At 35.4% G+C, this 19,957-nt stretch overlaps 1 long non-coding RNA gene across 1 annotated transcript; it reads left to right on the forward strand.

The window, feature by feature from the left end:
• Nucleotides 1-987: 987 nt before the first annotated feature.
• LOC119261147 (uncharacterized) lies at nucleotides 988-18,757 on the forward strand. The gene is made up of 4 exons (XR_005128944.2): nucleotides 988-1,150; nucleotides 3,866-3,986; nucleotides 9,705-9,882; nucleotides 18,574-18,757. It is a non-coding gene; the product is annotated as an uncharacterized LOC119261147 (long non-coding RNA).
• Nucleotides 18,758-19,957: the final 1,200 nt, after the last annotated feature.

Below are 19,957 nucleotides of genomic sequence, written 5' to 3' on the forward strand. Positions count from 1 at the left end.
CTTGATAACTATAGATGACAGCACATTTTCTAGTTTCACCCCTCCCTTTTTCTTTTTTTCTTCCTCCCCCTTACAACTGATGCTGTATGATTATTCTATCAATAAAAAGACCAGGACCTTGCTCTTCAGCAGCATCCTGCATTGTTCAGCCTGCTGCACAACTCCCATTTCTCTCAGTGTGGTGTTGCCAATGCAACTTGTTTCCTTCCCAAGAAGTAGGTTCCATTGTTCTTCTAGCTTCTGATGGCTGCTGGCATTCTTTCACTTCTGGCACAGCACTCCAACCTCTTCCTGTATCATCCCATTGCTTATTTTCTGTGTCAAATCTTTGCCAGCTTCTTTTTTCTTTCTTTCTTTTTTTTAAATATTTATTTATTTAGGGGGCTCCCCGGTGGCGCAGCAGTTAAGCAATGGGCTGCAAAGCTGCCCGCAACCTCTGCAGCTCCGGTTCCATCCCCGGCTGCCAGGTGAGGGTCCCACATGGCACACAGACCTCTCCTGCCACCCACTGCTCCCCTCAGCAGTGTGTTTCATCCCTCTGCCTGTTCTGTTCCCCACTCTGGCTCTGGTGAATTCTCTTACCGTCCAGCGCTTCTGACTGTACCCAATGCTTGTATAAATAAATAAATAAAATCTTTGAAAAAAAAAGATTTATTTATTTATGCATACAAAAGTGGGGCACAGGCCAGAGATGGGGGGTGGGTGTGAGAGGATCCACCAGAGACAGACTGGGGAACAGAACAAGCAGACTGACTGAACTACACTGCTGAGGGGAGCAGTGGGAGAGTCAGGAGAGGTCTGCTGTGCCTTGTGGGTTGTTCCCTGGCCAGGGATCAAACTCATGTTGCAGAGGCTGTGGATTGCTTCATAGTGTGGTGCTTAACCCCTTGAGCCACCAGGGAGGCCCCTGCTTCTTTTTTCAAAGTGTAACAGGGGTGTGCCCAGAAAAAAGGGGAGGTTCCAAGTTCCCTGCCCCACCCAAAGGAGGGTAGAGCTGAGCAGGGAGGAGAAGAAGCTGGAAAGGAGACTGGAGAAGGAAGGAAGCTGGATAGAGAGCAAGAAGGAGACCTGGAGGAGGCACGTGGAGCAGAGAGACATGAGAAGAAGCAGAGTTTGCTTCCTGGACCTGGACTGTTAAAAACAGATGCAGGTGAGACACCCATGGGGAGGTTAACAATGGCAGCTTTTCTCTTTATTTTAATTTTGCTTTCTCCTCCCAGACTTGTCTGGCTGTTTCTGACATTTTTCTATGTGTCCCCACCAGAAGGTGCTTTAGACTTGTGATAGGCTTTTGGGCCTTGCTCTGGGCCAATCCAGTTTGGGTGGACTTTTACCCATGAGGGGATGGGTAACTTCGGGTATTTGATTTAGAAACAATATTGTCTTTTCTGTATTGTTCACTAATTATATTAAATTTCCTTTCCATTAGAGGTTTTATATCTTTTTGTCTTGATGCGATGGATGGCAGAACCTATTTATAGTGGGCAGGTTTGGGGGTTCTGGGGTACCCTTTCCCTGTCCTGTAACAGAACAATATTTATGATTGTTTATGGTTTACCTAGACAACTCAGGGTAATTTTCCACACATGCAATGTAAATTTACATTGTTTCCATGGATTTGATCATGGACATTTTGAAGGTCATTATTCAACGTTTTATAATTTTAAAAATTAATATGCATATTAGAAATCTCAAATAAGGATACCATATTCATGAATAAGATGACTATGTATCACAAAGATCAATTTTCCTGAAGTTAATCTATACTGCTTTTACAATTCAAATCAAAAGCATAGTGCGATCTTATTTTTGAAGTTGTACAAGCTCACTGTAAAATGTATATAGTAAAATAAAGATTCACAGCCATCAGGATAATTCATAAAAAGATATTTCAGTGGACCCAGAATGTTCCCTGCAAGATATTAAGTTAATATTGCAAAGCCATGGTAATTAAAACAATCCAAAATAAAGTGTAATGGACTTACCAATGGAACGGAATATACAATTTAAGAAGATGTACATATAAATAATATTATTTGTATATATTAAGATTTTTTTTCAGAGTGTATCATATGAAGAACATAGTATAAAACCATTATGCAAGGGTAAAATTCCCAATAAACCACTGACACCTGATTTGTGACTTATTGATTAAAAAATTTCATATAATCATAATTTCATATAACACTTTAGATAATATTAAAATATCGTATAAATTTTCATTAAAACAGAAGAGTTATAGAAAAAATAAGAAACTTCTCAGATTATTCCTACAAAAATATTACAAAACTCTTTTCACTTTAGTAATAATACTATTAACTATAATTTCTCTGTTCTGTTCCAGAACTATATCAAAATAGTGAACTCATTCCACTAAATGGGATAGTCATGTTTTAGGCCTATTCTATATAACATTTCCACTATGATTCTAGGTTACAAACACATTTTTAATTTTCTTTTCAAAAGGCAGATCTATCAGAAGTAACAAACAAATACATTTGTGCATCCTCAGCAAGTGTCATATGCAAGCTCAGTGATATTGTTTCTTAGTTGATTTAGTGACAATTGTGCCAGTATATACTACAAACCTAGAAGAAATCATTTATTTTTAAGCATCTCACTATAAAGTTCTTGTAAGAAAAAAAATACAAATAGCTTAGTCAAATTAAATGTAAACATGACTAATGGTTCATTACAATTAAGCTTTAAAAAGGAGTATGCTAACTTTTTAGCAATGCTTTCTCTCTCTAATTTCACTAGGTAAATTTAATGTTTGCTTAATCTGCATCTGGGATATATCGGTTTTTAATGAGTAATCATATATTCAAAGAAGCTTATCTATGATGTAGTCAATGTAATATTAATACTGCATAATAAAGCAAGTTTTATTTAACACTGACTTGCTCTGGATGGATAGATAGATAGATAGATAGATAGATAGATAGATAGATAGATAGATGTATGTTTAAATAAATTCTGCAATGATAGGCTTTACCTACTGCCTTCAGCTTGTGAACACAACTATCTAAATGGAAACATTCTATCCAGTTTCCTATTCTACCACATGGTTCATTGACCACATTTCCAGATTTTAACCAATTATTCTTTGTGCTAATATGACAATGTCCATCAAAAAACTATGGCAAAATCTCAGTGTGTGTGTATGTGTGTGTGTGGTATTGCTATCCTAGGATTAAAAAGGATAATGAAAATTCCGCTGGCTCAGATACCCCTATGTCATTAGAGCACAAGGTGTTTCAAATACCATCATTGTACTTATTCCTTTAGTGTAAATAAAATAAGATGTGTCAATATTGATATTAACTTTTAAATGCTTATATAATATTTGTAACAATTTTCACAATGGTTTTATTCTCCAAGAAGTAACATGAGTTAGTCACAAGAATTTGGTAATGTTAAAAGTAGGGTATGAGTTACTGCTCATCTATGTAGTCTGTTCATTTATTGATGAGAAATAGTTTCAGCGATAAAGCCTTGTTTGGGGCCATAAAAATAAGTGAGGGACCTCCCCTGGTGGCTCAGGCAGTTGAGGGACCTACTGCAAAGCTGTCTGCAGCCTCTGCAGATCCCAGCCGGCCGGCGAGGGTCTCACATGGAGCGGCAAACCCCTCCTGTCTCACCCGCTGCTCCCCTCAGCAGTATATTATTTTGTCAGTCTGCCTGTTCTGTTCCCTGATCTGTCTCTGGTGAATCCTCTCACCCTCCCGCACATCTGGTCTGTACCCTGGTTCTTGTATAAATAAATAAATCTTTAAAAAAAAAATAAGTGAGTAGTTTGATTCTTGTAACTCTTAATAAAGGACCCTTTTCAGTCTAATCATAGTGTTTCCTTTTTTCCATGTAGATTGTACTTTCCAGAAATGCAGGATCTGAACTTTTGCAACTGCTGTACCTTTCTCCAGTTATTTGAAACTCACTAGAGAAAAAAACATGATGACTATTTGACACTTCCACTATTGAAGAAGGTGATGTTTCTCATGACAATATAGATTTGCTTCTTTTCAAACTATGGAGACCAAGAGCTATAATTGTGTGGAGCCCAATAAATGAAAGACTGCTGACAAAATGATTTAATACAGACCGTGTAAAGTGTCAATTATTAAATGTTTCATACCCAGTGATAAGGGACAAGGAGAGATAAATTACCACTTTGGTGACACATTAGAAAATATGCTCACCAAAGATGAGGTACCTGAATTGTCAAGTTAGAAATGACCCCATTAGAAGAGTAAGAATCATGGGAAAAGAAAGAAAGAGAACAAGCCATGCTTTACCTTGAATGACAGTTTGTGAGGTTATCCTGGATTTTACTGACAGATTTAGTAAACACAGGACTCATTCTTTTAGCAGAATTTGTGCCACACAGGGTTATTTTTCCATAAGTGACTATTTTTATTAGTAGTATACTTATATTGATCCTTAATAGCATTTAAACTAAACTATAATTTTTCAAATTAGTAAAGAAAATAGATAACATATAAACAAACTCTAAACTCAACAGTTTATATAATCTTATAATGACTACTGCTCAGCTATATAAAAATGCTCTTATCTGACTTTAATAATCCCCTTGAGGTTTTTTTTTTATTTAGATGCTTGTGTTTTATGGAGTGCCATATAGAATAAATGATTCCTACTTACTTTTCTTCCTTGTTTCATGTTAATGTACATAAAATGTTAGTGTAAAAGGGTCTGGTACATCTGTAACATTGATTATGTTAGTTTATATGTTTGTTTCCCATGAAGAAAATCTCCATGTTACTATGCTCCAGGCTAGTGTTTCTCACACTATGATGTACATGATCTAGAAATCTTGTTAAATTACGATCAGTAATCTGGTCTGGAGCTGAGCTTCTGCATTTCTAACATTCCCTAAGGATGCTGACGTTGCTGTTCCACTGATTACACTATGAATAACAAGCTGGGAAGGGTTTGCAGACCAGGAGGACCAATAGCTACTGCAATGTTGTTAGAAGGGCATATTATTAGCTATACCTCCACTGGTTACATAATAATCTCTAGGGGCAGGCCCATGCTACGAAAAAATGCTGTCAAATGTTACTTATTCTTTCAGTGTTTTCATTTTTTCTTTTATTCTTTATTTTTTGAATATATGTGTACATATATAATTAATTTAGTACTCTGATTAAAATTAATCACAGATTGGATGGTTTCACTTATAGGAGGACTATAGGGGAACCAAATAAGGGATCAGGGAAAAGAAAATAATAATAATTAAAAAAAGACAAAATTTCATAAAGGCCATCTATGACAAGCCAACAGCCAGTATCATTCTCAATGGTGAAAAGCTGAAAGCAATTCCATTAAGATCTGGAACAAGACAAGGATGTCCACTCTCACCATTGCTTTTCAATATAATACTGGAAGTCCTAGCCAGGGCAATAAGACAAGAGAAAGACATCCAAGGAATCCAAATAGGAAAAGAAGAAGTCAAACTATCACTATTTGCAGACGATATGATATTATACATAGAGAACCCCAAAAACTCCACAGAAAAGCTAATTCAACTCATCAATCAGTTCAGTAAAGTGGCAGGATACAAAATCAACACGCAAAAGTCAGTAGCCTTCCTATACACAAACAATAAATCTGAAGAAGAAGAAATCAAAAAGACCATCCCTTTTGTTATTGAAACAAAAAAAATCAAATATTTGGGAATAAATCTAACAAAAGAGGTAAAGGACCTATACAAAGAAAACTATAAAACACTGTTAAAAGAAATAGAAGAAGACACAAAGAAATGGAGAGACATCCCCTGCTCATGGATTGGAAGAATAAACATTATTAAAATGGCCATCCTACCAAAAGCAATACACAGATTCAATGCTATTCCAATCAAAATTTCAATGTCATTCTTCAAAGAAATAGAACAATTATTGATGAAATTCATATGGAATCACCAAAAACCCCGAATAGCCAAAGCTCTCCTGAAAAAAAAAGAAGGGAATGGAGGCATCAGACTCCCAGACTTCAAACTATACTACAAAGCCATAATCATCAAAACTGCATGGTATTGGAACAAGAACAGACATACAGACCAATGGAATCGAATAGAAAATCCAGAAATAAACCCACAGATTTATGGTCAACTAATCTTTGACAAAGGAGCAAAGAATATGCATTGGAGCAAAGAAAGTTTGTTCAATAAATGGTGCTGGGAAAACTGGGTCGCTACATGCAAAAGAATGAAGCTTGACCACCACCTCACACCATACACAAAAATCAACTCAAAATGGATTAAAGAACTAGACATAAGACCTGAAACCATAAAATATATAGAAGGAAATATAGGCGAAACACTACGTGATTTGCACATCAAAGACATCTTTACAGACACATCACCCAAAGCAGTGATAGTGAAGGCAAAGATAAACAGCTGGGACTACATCAAATTAAAGAGCTTTTGCACAGCAAAAGAGACAATAACAAAAACAAAGAGAAACCCCACCAACTGGGAGAACATTTTTGCACCCAACACTAATGATAAAGGACTGATCACAAAAATCTGCAAAGAGCTGATGAGACTCAACAACAACAAAGAAAATAATCCAGTCAAAAAATGGGCAGAAGAGCTTAAAAGAAACTTCTCTGAAGAGGAAATGCAAATGGCCAACAGGCATATGAAAAAATGTTCAACATCACTTGTCATCAGGGAAATGCAAATCAAAACTACCATGAGATACCATCTTACACCAGTGAGAATGGCACATATTAAAAAAACTAGCAACAACAAATGTTGGCGAGGGTGTGGAGAAAAACGAACTCTTCTGCACTGTTGGTGGGAGTGCAAACTGGTCCAACCACTGTGGAAAACTGTATGGAGATTTCTGGACCTACTAAACATAGAGCTTCCATATGATCCAGCAATTCCACTCCTAGGTATTTACCCAAAGGACACAGAAACATCAATTCCAAAGAACACCTGCACCCCTATGTTTATAGCAGCACTGTTTACAATAGCTAAGCTTTGGAAACAACCCAAATGCCCAAAAATAGATGACTGGATCAAAAAGATGTGGTACATATATACCATGGAATATTACTCAGCATTCAAAAAAGATAAACACATGCAATTTGCAGCAACATGGATGGCGCTGGAAGGGATCATGCTCAGCGAAATAAGCCAAAAAGAAAAAGAAAAATACCGGATGGTCTCACTCATAGCAGGAATCTAGAAAACTTAAATAAGGGACCAGGAAAATGAATAACTATAAGAAAGTGAAAATCAAAATCAACAAAAAACTATGAACCAGAGACACTTTTAGGGGGGCGGGGTGGGAGGGAGGGATTGGGGTCAGAATGGGGGGGCTGCAATTGTATGGGGAATATAACAATAAAATTTATTAAAAAAAAAAAAAAAGACAAAATTAACAGGCAGCTATAAATCACAGACATTTTGCAGGTGAGGGGGAGGAAGAGGATTAAAACAAGGGTAGGAAGAGCACAAGGGACCATGGTGATGGTGTATGGTGAATTGGTGGTGGGACTTCAATAGGGACTACACCCGAGAGGAGAAAGCAAACATTGTACAAAAATAAACAATGATGTAAAATATATATAAATAAATTAATAAAGAAAAAAATGCAAAAATATTTGTCATAGATTTTCTCTTTTTAACCAATAGTTGTAGAATGCAGAACAGTGAAATAGATATTTTCTCACTGTCATCCCAACATCAATAATCAATCATTTAATTTTATTTATGGATTATGAAGCTCAGAGCCATGGTTCTTTGCTCTAAGGCGTACATGGTACCAGTAGAACATATTAGAGTAGTGACTAAGAGCACAGTAAAAATAATCAGATATAGTTGTGTTTATATTGTGGTTCTTCCACTTTCTATGTTATGGTTGTGTAAAAAATTTAATTTCTATGTACCTTAATTTGTAAAATATCTGCAAAATAAAGAGTGTTAAAACGTGCTTCAGTGTTATTGAAAATTAAATAAATAGATGATCATAAGATGCTATTTTAACATCTGGCAGATAGAATATTTTGTCAGTCTTCATTATTATCAATTGTGTACATGATATATTTGTTAGTCCTTTAGATAGTGTGCAAGGAAAGAAGTTTTGCAGTTGATTTAAAAGAGGGCAATGTAGAAATGGCTGAAGATTTTGCCTGAATATCTCAGATTTTCAGCCAGTTCTATGTAAGAATGATAATCAAAACTGCCATACCTTAATCAATGTTTAAATTCATCATCAAACAACTTACTCAAGTTAACAAATGGAGACCGACAACTTATCAAATCCTCTTTACAATTATAATCAAGGACAACTGCAGTAGTAACCCTTTACTACAAAATTTCAGCAAAGTTATATTACCCTTCACTTGAATTTTTATTTTGACTCTATTAAGATTTGAAGATAAAAGATTAAAAAAGTTTTTCATGTCTGTTGGCTTGGCATAGTTTCATAATTCTGCATTGATTTAAATGAGTTAGGTAGTAGGAATCGTGTTTTGAGGGTGATAATCTTTCAACTTCCACTTGTATTATTTTTTTTTCTTGCTGTTTTTCACCCCCCTGTTTAAAGCATTTTTTTTTAAAGTGCTTCCAACCTGGAGCAAAAATGACAACATGGTGTGTTGGAAGCGATTAATGCCTGTCTAGAGAGCACAGTGAAACATGAGTACCTTCAATGTAGCCCAGGCAAGCATTAATCAGTACCTCAGCACAGCCTGAAGTGACTTTTTGTAATAATAAAAAGGGAATTTTCCCCCAAAATGTATGTCAAAAAATCTGTGCTGCAAGTATTTTTCTGGAAAGGAACAGTTTTTGATGAAAGCATTTCCTTTTTATATGAAATGAAACATTTTCTGATTTGACACACAGCATGTTGGTACTGGGGTGGTTAGGAAAATATACCACTTATAACTCCAAAAATGAGTGGCAGTTGTAAATTATATCAAAGCCCATTACACAAAGAAAATGTTCTTCAAAGCTAGGTAATACCATATGTGTGGGTGTGTGTCCAGACACACACACAGACACACACACACGCACACACATGCGGGTTATCAAAAACCCATTAAATTCAACCCTTTTAGGTTTTCCAGCAGAGATTAATTTCCTAACATATCATCCCCCTTTTACAGAAAACCTTCCTTTCTTGGAAGCTCATGTTCTCATGGGACCTTTTTACCATTTCCCTGATAGCCAGGGGCTAACCAGCAATCCTTCATGATCTTGTAAGGCATTTCATTTAAATTTATATTGAGAAATTTATAGTCTTATTAAGTTGTCTTCCCCTGAGATTCATCTTGCCATGTTTCATTGGTATGTCATTTTAAATAGGTGCCATTTAAAAGCTTGCCCCATATTTTTATGGGCCACACTATAATCAAATGAGGTTAAATCAAGTCTTGAATGTTTCCATGTGGATAACCAAAGAAGATAAGTTTTGATATCTTGGTTTTGTGTTACTTATTCACAAAGTACTATTTAAAATTTCAGTCATTGCTCAAAATATATAAAATTCTTATAGTAAAGATAATGGCTATAATGACTTTGATCATATTAAAAACCAACACAGTAAATGACAATTTAATTTTTTTAACCAGTGTTTTTTTTTTCCATCTTTGTATGGGTATTTGATTATTGAAACAATATTTCTTGATCTTGGTAACTGATTGAGGCATTTCTTTTTTCATTTCCACAGGCAGATGTTTCATTGAAAATCTGCAGACCCAGCAATGATCCAGAACTCACCTCCTCTATAATAGTGAGTTTTTAAATCTCCAAATCAACACATCCCGAAACAAATTATATTTTGTTTATATTCTGGTGAAAAAGAGCAAGCTGTCATAGAAAAACTGAGATTCACCAAACATGACCAGGTAAGAGTTCTCCCCACCAGAGTTTTTGGAAGAATTTTTATTAAACATCAATTTATAACAGGAACAACTAGCAGTCATCTTAAGCAGCCAAATACCCAGAAGATGAAGATAACGACTGTATTAGTTTCCTAGGACTGCTATAATGATACATAAACTAGATGACATAAGACAACAAAAGGTTATTACCTCACAGTTCTGAAAAATAAATGTTAACGATCAAATGGTCTGTCTTATGACTCTAGGAAGAAAACCTTCTTTGCCTCCTTAATTTTCAAAGGTGGTCAACAAAATTTGTATTCCATAGTTTGAATCCTCATAACTCCAATTCTCCCTTTCACTTCCTCCCTCTCCTTTCCCAGTAGTCTCCCTTTATTACTCTTTTTTTCTTTTTATTTTCACAGGATCTTCCTGAGTTGTCAGAAATATAAATTTGTAAGAGAGGTTATGCTGAGAAAAGTAACATTTTATGAGAATAATTGCTATAGGAGGTCAGACCAATACAGGACAGAAGAGATTCCTTGCTTTGCTCCCAAGAGGATCATCTCACAGTGAACAGGAAATTTTTATACTACTAGTCAAAAGACACATTAATTCTTGATTGTTGAGAGCTTACAGGCTATAAAAAAGATGAAGTGTAACACTATAAACAATGAGAATAAATAATTATCTGGGAATGTTTATTGGTATGGTGCCATTTATAAAACTAATTAAACAATCAACAAGGAAGTAATAATAATTTAGAACAGGATAATGAAAGCAGAATTAAATGTTTTGGTAACAATTGGGATATGCAATATGACAAGCTTAAAAAAGTAATATGGATTTCTAAATATGAATTATGGGTGATTATAATAGGATAGATAGCATTTACTAAGAGTGGAGTTAGGATAAAGAGTTTGTGGGGAAAATGATAAATTTTATATGATTATAATAAATGTGACATTTCTTTGTGTATTTGGGTTGTTATATTTGTCATCCTATGGAATCCACTCACAGACTTGAGAAAAATTTGTGATATATGCATTTGTTATTTTATAATCAGCTATTAACTCTAAGCAACTGATGAACTATTTCTGAGAGAAAATGTAATGAGAAGAATAAAACTTAAAACTTTATGCTAAGGTAAATAAGTCAGAAAGAGAAAGACAAATAGCAGATGATGTAACTTATTTGTGGAATTTAGAGAAACAAATCAAAGGGTCAGATAAAGCCAAACTAATAATGAACCCTAGGACTCTGATAGTAGAACTGAAGCTTCTAGAGAGGAGGAGGAATGGGTGAGAATAAAGTGGGGGGGGGGATGCACAATCAGCTATGGTGGTGGACTTTGGGTGCTTCATATTGGATGTGGTGCAGTGACAACTGGAATGGGAGAATCCTATACCTCTAAAGCATAAACATTGTAAATCAATGTTATTTTAAACCAAAAAACCTCTATACAATACATATTTGATTTTGACAAGAATCCTATAACAAGAAAAAAATGTCAAGGAGGTGAATAAGAAAATATTGGTCAAAGAAGTAAAAAATTAGATACATGAGAGTATTAAAATTAAGAAATAAAAGCTATACATGCTCTTTATGGGTATTATTCTTAGTGATATAAATCAGATAAACAAATAAAACATCCTGTTATTTCAGTCATATGTGGTACATAAAGAAACAAATGATTGAGCTAAAAAAAATAACTTTTAGGGCCTCCCTGGTGGTGCAAGGGGTTAAGATGCAACCTATAAAGCTGTCTGCAGCCACTGCAGTATGAGTTAAATCCCTGACTAGGGAACTACCCACCTGGTACAGCAGACCTCTCCTGACTCACGTGCTGCTCCCCTCAGCAGTGCATTTCAGTCTATCTGCCTGTTCTGTTCCCCACTCTGTCTCTGGTGAATCCTTTCACACCCCCCCCACACCTCGGGCCTGTACCCCAGCTCTTGTATGCATAAATAAATAAATAAACATTAAAAAAACATAACTTTTAGGGCCTCCCTGGTGGTGCAAGGGTTAAGACGCTGCACTGTGAAGCAATTTTAAGCCACTGTAGCACAAGTTCTATCCCTGGCCGCGGAGGTGATCCACATGGCACAGCAGACCTCTTCTGACTTGCCTGCTGCTCCCCTCAGCAGTGTATTTCAGTACATCTGCCTGTTCTGTTCCCCACTCTGTCTCTGGTGAATCCTCTCACCCACCCCTGAAGTTCCTCTGGCCTGTAACCCAGCTCTTATATGCATAAATAAATAAATCTTAAAAAAAAAAACAACTTTGAGAATACAAGAACAAAATAGTGCTTACCAACAGGGAAGGGGTTAAATAAAGCAAAAGAAGTTAACTGTATGATGATGGCTGGTAGCCATTGTGGTGGCAAACATAAGGTAGTATATATAGGGATTGATTTAAAAGACTGTACACCTGAAATCAAGAATGATATAAACCAATATTCTTTCAATAGAAAAAAAGAAAAACTAAGAGAAATGTTAAATACTACAGAAAAAAAAATAAGATTATCATTGATAATCTGGAGACAATTAAGATATTAATTGCTTTCAAAGTATTTGTTGAAAATTGGAATGGAGAGATTAAAATAGCCTTCTGTGATGTATTAAGAACTAAATGGGCTAATATTTGATAAGAAAATAGAACTTAGGACAACAGACTGTCTTTCTAGATGTTAGGGAATTACATATAAACACAAAAGATGAATAGTTCACTTAAGCGAGTTAAATACTGAAAAATGATTTTCAATAAAAATTAGGGGGAAAGCGGAAGAAGACATTGTATTCATGGGGAGAGAAGAAGTAAAGGCCAAAGAGACAGGGAAAAAAAAGAGAAAGTACTTTTCTGAAAAAGAAGAAACATAATGGAAACCTTATATTAGGTGAAAGGATGACTTTCAAGAAGCGGGAGGTCATGTCTGAGAGAAAAATAAGAAAAAAGATGAGCGAGGGAGGGAAGTTTAAAGGTGAAACTTGGATAAATTATTGCATTAAGAAGTCAAGAAGATATGAGACAGAATTGGTTGCAGACTATTTTATCTAGGAATAAAAGGACCCTGAAGATCAGACAATACCAAGGATGAAGGGAAGCAATCAAGGCCCCCAAAGATAGTGAATCAAACAATGAGCAGACAACAATGTAAGCTTGTATTTGGTACTAGGTAGGTTTGTCAAGAGATAACAAAGACCTAATAATAGGAATTAAAGTTCATGGCTTTATCTGATCAATGGAACACTGGAAAGAAGCCAAATAAGACCTTGGTTCCATACAAACTGGTAGTTCTAGTTATACCAGTCAAATATTAGTGAACATGATAGGTGTCCAAATTCTAAAACTGGAGTAAACGTAACAAGAACAAGGCTAGAATTCATTGACTGGAATTTACAAGTTAGAATACAAGAAACATCAATTCTTATTTGTTTTTAAGATTCCTTAAAGTCTGAGACACTTCTTATTTCCTTACTGTGGTAATAGGATATTCCATCATGTCACTGATAGAATCTATAATCACAACTTGTGATAAAGTAGTTCCATGTACAAAAAGGGATGAATCTCAGCAGAAGAGAATCAGTGGGTTGATTATACTGAGCAACATTGTGGATTTGATTCGTTCTAAATCCAAAGAGTATTGCTTTGTGAAATTTTGTAGCAGTAACAAGTAGGTGGACAATAGAAACACACACACACACAAATATGTAGCAATTTCATCATTATTATCAAGTGAGCATGACAGAAGTTAACCTGGAAGTGCAATACTAATTTATTGATGATAATATCTTAGAAAAGCCTAGCCATGTGGTCTATTCCTAGATTCTCTATCAAAGAGATGAGAAAAAAAGAATAAGCTAGTTCATCCTCTGAAGGACTGGGAATGTTGAGATTTAAGAGCAAACAAGAGGTTTAAATCTGAAGGGAGTAATTCAGAAAATAGAAAAAACAAAATAGAAATATGTCAAAGTGAACATTTCCAGAATGCAAGGCATTGGTGGTAAAGATACTTTCAGAGATGATATGTTCTAATATAATCTTTCCTTGACTCATTCAATAAACTTATATTCTCCTCTACTATTAAATGCCAGGGTATCTTCTATTTTCTGGGTATAGAGCTAAGTACAGAACAGAGTAAGTCCCTGTCCATATTAAATTCTAACCCGGACAGACAATATGAAACCATTGAGCACTGAGAAAAGATAAGTTCTGTGGAAAACAACACTGTAGTCTAAGTATTAAGGAGTCAGAGTGGGTTAGGGGAGTTAAGAGAACCCTAAAAAATTAAAAGAACCCTAAAAACAGGGAAAAGTGAATCACCTGAGAGAATATTTCAGAGAGAGGGAAGAGTACATTCAGACATCTAAGGCAAGTGTTTTCTAGAAACTAGTGAGGGGCAGGGAAATACAGGTGGGAGAGAAGTGCAAAGAGTAGAACCTTAGGTCATGAGTTCAGTGGCCTTTGCAGTCACTTAAGACTAGTACTTCTTTACCCAATAGTATTTCTCCATATTGGAAATATTTGATAAGGCTGAATAACTTTCATTTTAGATCCACTGTTGCTTTCATCAGCAAGAATATGAGTGTAAGAAGAGATATCAAGCAGAAAACTATTGTATTAATCTAAGTGAAAGAAGATGGCTCTTTAGACCATCGTGAATATAGTCAGAAGTCAGAAATAATTTAAAACTTGAACGAAAATGATTTGCTAATGGATTTTATTTGGTGTTTGGGAGAAAGAATAGTTAGAAATAACTCCAGGTTTTTGGGGTGCGTGTTTGAAGGAAAGTAATGTCCATATACTGAGTTTTTCAAAATTAAAACTCTAATCCCAGATTTAATTTTGAAGATTCCTTGTGGATTAGTAACTTTCATATTTAATTATCATCATTTTAGTTAAATTTCAAGAGGGAGTAGAGATAAATAAGCATGTTCAGTCTTCCCTGTTTAATGAAAGCTCCAGTAATTCATTGTCTACATAAGATCTACCTGAGATGTGTGTGGAATTTATTTGGTTTATTCAATTAAAGCAAACAACAAAATTAATGAATTCAAATTTTCCAAAAAGACAAATTGACATTGATTTTACTCAAGTTATTTTAATTAATACAATCTAAAAGTTTGTTTTTCTTAAGATTTATTTATTTATACAAGAACCGAGGTACTGGCCAGATACGTGGGAAGGTGAGAGGATTCACCAGAGACAGAGCCAGGAACAGAGCAGGAAGACTGACAATATACACTGCTAAGTGGAGCAGAGGGTGAGACAGGAGAGGTCTGCTGCACTATGTGGGATTCTCACTGGCCCACCGGGATTGAATTCACGCTGCAGAGGCTGTGGACAGCTTCACAGTGCGATGCTCAACCACCTGCGCCACTAGGGAGGCCCCGATCTAAAAGTTTTATGATAAACTTTAAAGTAATTTTTTTAAAACATCTCCCAATTTTGTTTTGCTATTTTTTTTCTAATGATTTACTTATTTATACATACAAGAACTGAGGTAAAGGCCAAAGTTGCATGGTTGGTGAGAGGATTCACCAGAGACACACCGGCTGAAATAAACTGCTGAGGGGAGCAGTGGGAAAGTCAGGAGAGGTCTGCTGCGCCATGTGGGTAACTCCCTGGCTGGGCATCGAACCGTGCTGCAGCAGCTGATAGCTTCATAGGTGGCATCTTAATGGCTTGCACCACCAGGGAGGGCCCTGTTTTGCTAAAATTTTTATCTTGGAAGTAAACTGGAGGAAATCAGAAAAGGACTAAGGAACAAGTCAATCAGCATATAAATAAAATAAAGTAAAGAAGGATTGAGAACAAACCTTTTGCAAATGCATGTAAATATAACTTAGTGGAAGTTCTTTTTTTTTTCTAGTTTCATTCGTTTGCCTGTAACTGTCTGGTTTTACCAACACCATTTATTGGAAAAGTCTTTCCTTGCTTCATTGTATCTCTTTTTTTTTTTTTTTTTTAAATAGAGGCATGTTTTATTTATTTATTTGTTTGTTTGTTTTGTTTATACATGCACTGGGTACAGTCAGAAGCGCGGGAGGGTGAGAGAATTCACCAGAGCCAGAGCGGGGAGCAGAGCAGGCAGAAGTACCCAAGTACACTGCTGAGGGGAGCAGCGGGCGGCAGGAGAGGTCTGCGCGCCATGTGGGACCCTCCTCCTGGTGGCCAGGGAGCAGCTGGGGATCGAACCGGCGCCTCCGAGGCCGCGGGCAGCTTCGCAACCCAGCGCTCAACCGCTGCGCCACCGGGGAGGCCCTTATCTCTTTTTTTTAAAGATTTATTTATTTATTTATACAAGCACTGGGTACAGTAGAAGCGCGGGAGGGTGAGAGAGTTCACCAGAGCCAGAACGGGGAACAGAACAGGCAGATGGATGAAATACACTGCTGAGGGGAGCAGCGGGCAGCAGAAGTCTGCCTGCGCGCCATGTGGGACCCTCACTGGCAGCCGGGGATGGAACTGGCGCTGCAGAGGCTGTGGGCGGCTTCGCAGCCCAGTGCTCAACCGCTGCGCCACCAGGGGAGGCCCAGTGGAAGTTCTTATTTACTATCTAACCTACAATTGATAAGGTTATTTTTATATAAAATAAAAGAATATAAGAAAACTGCAGTTCAAACTATGTGTCCTATGATGATGGATGACTATGTGTGTTCCAGTACTTCAGGGATGGATTAAGCTATTGAAAAAGCACTCAACATTGGCTAAAGAACAATAATATATGTGAATTTCTATAGTTAATGCATCATTAAATAATTTGCTGCAACTGATTTATAGGTGCAATATTCTACACTGTGTCAAATGGCGCAATATATAACAAATGGTATCAAAAATATACTCCCAAAACTTTTGTTATAATCAGTCTTTTGAGTTTAGCTTTGCACTTATCTGAGTACAGAAGGCATCCTATTTTCCCCTAGATAATATCCACAGTCTAATGGCTTTTAGCTATTGGCCTACATTTGCTGAATTCTGTAGTCTCAAGAAAATTATCTGATTTACAATAAGAACTAAGAAAAATGTTAGCACCACTCATGGAAAAGCAGCTGGTAGACTTTTCCTAACTAATAAAGTATAAAAAAGGAGATTTTATTTTTCTTTCAGAAACCCTAAAATCTAAGTAAGTTGACCTTAAACTTGCAAATTTTTATAGATTACTTGACAATTAGCTTTGCTGCCACAACAAGCCATCCAAGTCATTGTAGCTTATTTTACTGCAGATTCTGTAGATTAGTAATTTAAACTGTTCAAAGCTGATCAATATTCTCTGCTCATCAAAACACCTCTGTTCCTGAATGCTGCCTGACTGTTGACTATTTTACTATTTTTTGTTTTCTATTCAAGAAGAAAAAAAAAAAACAAAATATCAATAGAACTTTAAGATATATTTTTGAAATTAAATAAATGAAAAATTAAGAAGTACTTTTGCAAACAAGTATAAATGGCCTCTTACTAAAAAGAAAATAGTTTAAGAAATAAAATCTAATAATATGTGGTCCACAAATAATACTTCTACATTTATATTTTAGAAAGGATAAGCATAATACATTATGAAAATATAAACAAAATGGTAGAGACAATACTAATCTCACTCATAGTAGATTTCAAAATGAAAATTAGTAAATTATATAACAGTTTATTTAACATAAAAAATATAAATTAAAAACAGTTATATACATCTTAAATGTAAAATTACATATCAGTATAATCAAGTAAGTCAATGTAGTCTACACCAAAACTTAATTTTTCTTTAAGCCATTGAGATATCATTTATAAAGTACAGAATATTTGGTTAATGTAAATAATATAATTAAATTGTGTTTGCATGTACTTAAGTCATGATTTGGGTAGGTAACTAAAATATTGCACTCTAAAATTGATATACCTTTTTTTAATGCCTATGAAACATTACAAATTTATCCTTTAGTAGATAAAATGATATAGGATTTAGTCTTTGATCACAGATATTGATTCAGAAATTCATTATTAAAGAGTTTTTTTAAATAAACAAAAGTCTCCTACTCATGAAAACTAGCTAAGAAAAATAATCTTGCAGCAGTTCTGAAGACAACAATGATACAAAAACAAATAAACAAAATCTTGGCAAGAAGTTTGGCTAAATACAATATAAATGGATCTAGATTAAGAAACAATTCATGTTTGGTCAGCCAAAAAATCACATTACAAAGTTATGACATTTTCATTCCTACTGTAAATATATGAGAATCTATGAGAATCGTTTGCCCTGAAACCTTTGTGTTCAACTATCCTGTTATATGCAAATCTTTCCTTGATTATTTACTCCTTTTTTACTTCAATTTGACTATAACTTTACCCAAAACTATTATCTGTTGTATTTTGACTCTTGATGATGGCAAAATATTTCAAAACTTTGACATTATCTTCTGTTCTCATACTTATCAACTTCTTTCACTGGATACTATAGATTTCCAATCGAATTTCCCAATCCTCACAGCCAGATAAGAATTATTCACTGTCCCATAGACAAAGAATTTGTGACAGTGGAAGAATTTATTTTATATTTTATTTGATTTATTGTGAAACCCAACTTTTCTAAAACATTTCTTGATAAGTACTATTTAAATGATATGCACCTAATTATTGGACCATAATTATTGTACTTAATAATAATTGGATTTAATGATTGCATTTTTGATCAGCAAATTTTCTACCCTTATCACTCCATAGGAGGGATGTAAAGGAAGACCAAACACAGAGTGGAATATATTCAAGAGAGCAGAAGACTCCTCATGAACACATACAGTCTTTTGCCAGCAAGGGAAAATTCCCTGAAACCAGAGTCCTCACCCACTGTCTTCTCCATTAAGGACCAACATTAAACAGCAACCAACATGTTATCTAACAATTTGCTTCCTAGGTAGTTAAACAGTTCAAAAAGATAATCCAAAACATTTAAAATCACCTGATAAGTAATTATTGGGCTTTATGAACATAGAGAGATTTTGGTGGCTTAGAAATGCTCCTGCACATCAAGATTGAGTAGATGAAATATAACCGGAGAAAGTAGTGAAAACTACTTCTGCTATTAGGTGTATTATATATACATATATATATATCCAAAGAAGATAGAATATACTTACTATTACTCTTAATAATAACATTAAGTATTTCAATAATATTTAATATACTTAACTCACTCTTAATCATTAATAACTAATTAGAGACACAGATAAATAAAAATCAAGAGCAATGAATATTTACAAAGTCAAAAATACCATCAACAAATAGCAAGCATTAGAGAGACATTTCCATTTGATTTAGGATTATAAAAATAGAATTTTAACATGGGGAGATGGAAGAAAAAGCATTTAAATTTTTTTTTAAAGATTTATGTTTTTTATACATACAAGAACTGGGGTACAGGCCAGAGGTGTGGGGGATGAGAGGATTCACCAGATGCAGAGTGGGGAACAGAACAGGCAGACTGACTGAAATAATACTGCTGAGGGGAGCAGCAGGCAAGGCAGGAGAGGTCTGCTGAGTCATGTGGGTTTCTCCCTGGCCAGCTGGGGATGTAACTGTTCTTCAGAGGCTGGGGATAGCTTCATAGTGCTGTGCTCAACCCTTTGCACCACCAGGGAGGCCCGGCATTTAAGGTTTAATGAACATTTTAGCCAAAGCATGCAACTAAATATGAAATGGGAGTTGTAGAGCAATTCCATAAAAGGCCAGAGGCCAGAAAAGGCAGTGGAACCCATTTCTGCTGTTATATATATTATTCTGCTAACATATATATTATTCTGGAACATTCTGTTCCCTGTGGTTTATGTGTATGTTAGACTATTTTTCTTATCTAAAGATAACTTAGATCAGATGTGGCTGAATCAGAACTCACTCAGTTCATAAATACCAATTATCTCTACACTATTTTATAGTAAGTCTATAATATTTGGACATCCGGTGCAAGTTAATCAAAGCTGGTATTTAATTGTGGCAGTCTGAGAGTTATTTTAAATTCTTGACCCAAGAATGGAACAGACTACTCAAACAGGTATCTAAGAGGGGGTTGGGCTTAAGTCAGCAAGTCCTTCATCACCACAAGGATGTACTA

Source organism: Talpa occidentalis, unplaced genomic scaffold (genome assembly GCF_014898055.3).
Source record: "Talpa occidentalis isolate TD23 unplaced genomic scaffold, MPIMG_talOcc4v2.1 talOcc4.6, whole genome shotgun sequence".
Classification (NCBI taxonomy): Eukaryota; Metazoa; Chordata; class Mammalia; order Eulipotyphla; family Talpidae; genus Talpa; species Talpa occidentalis.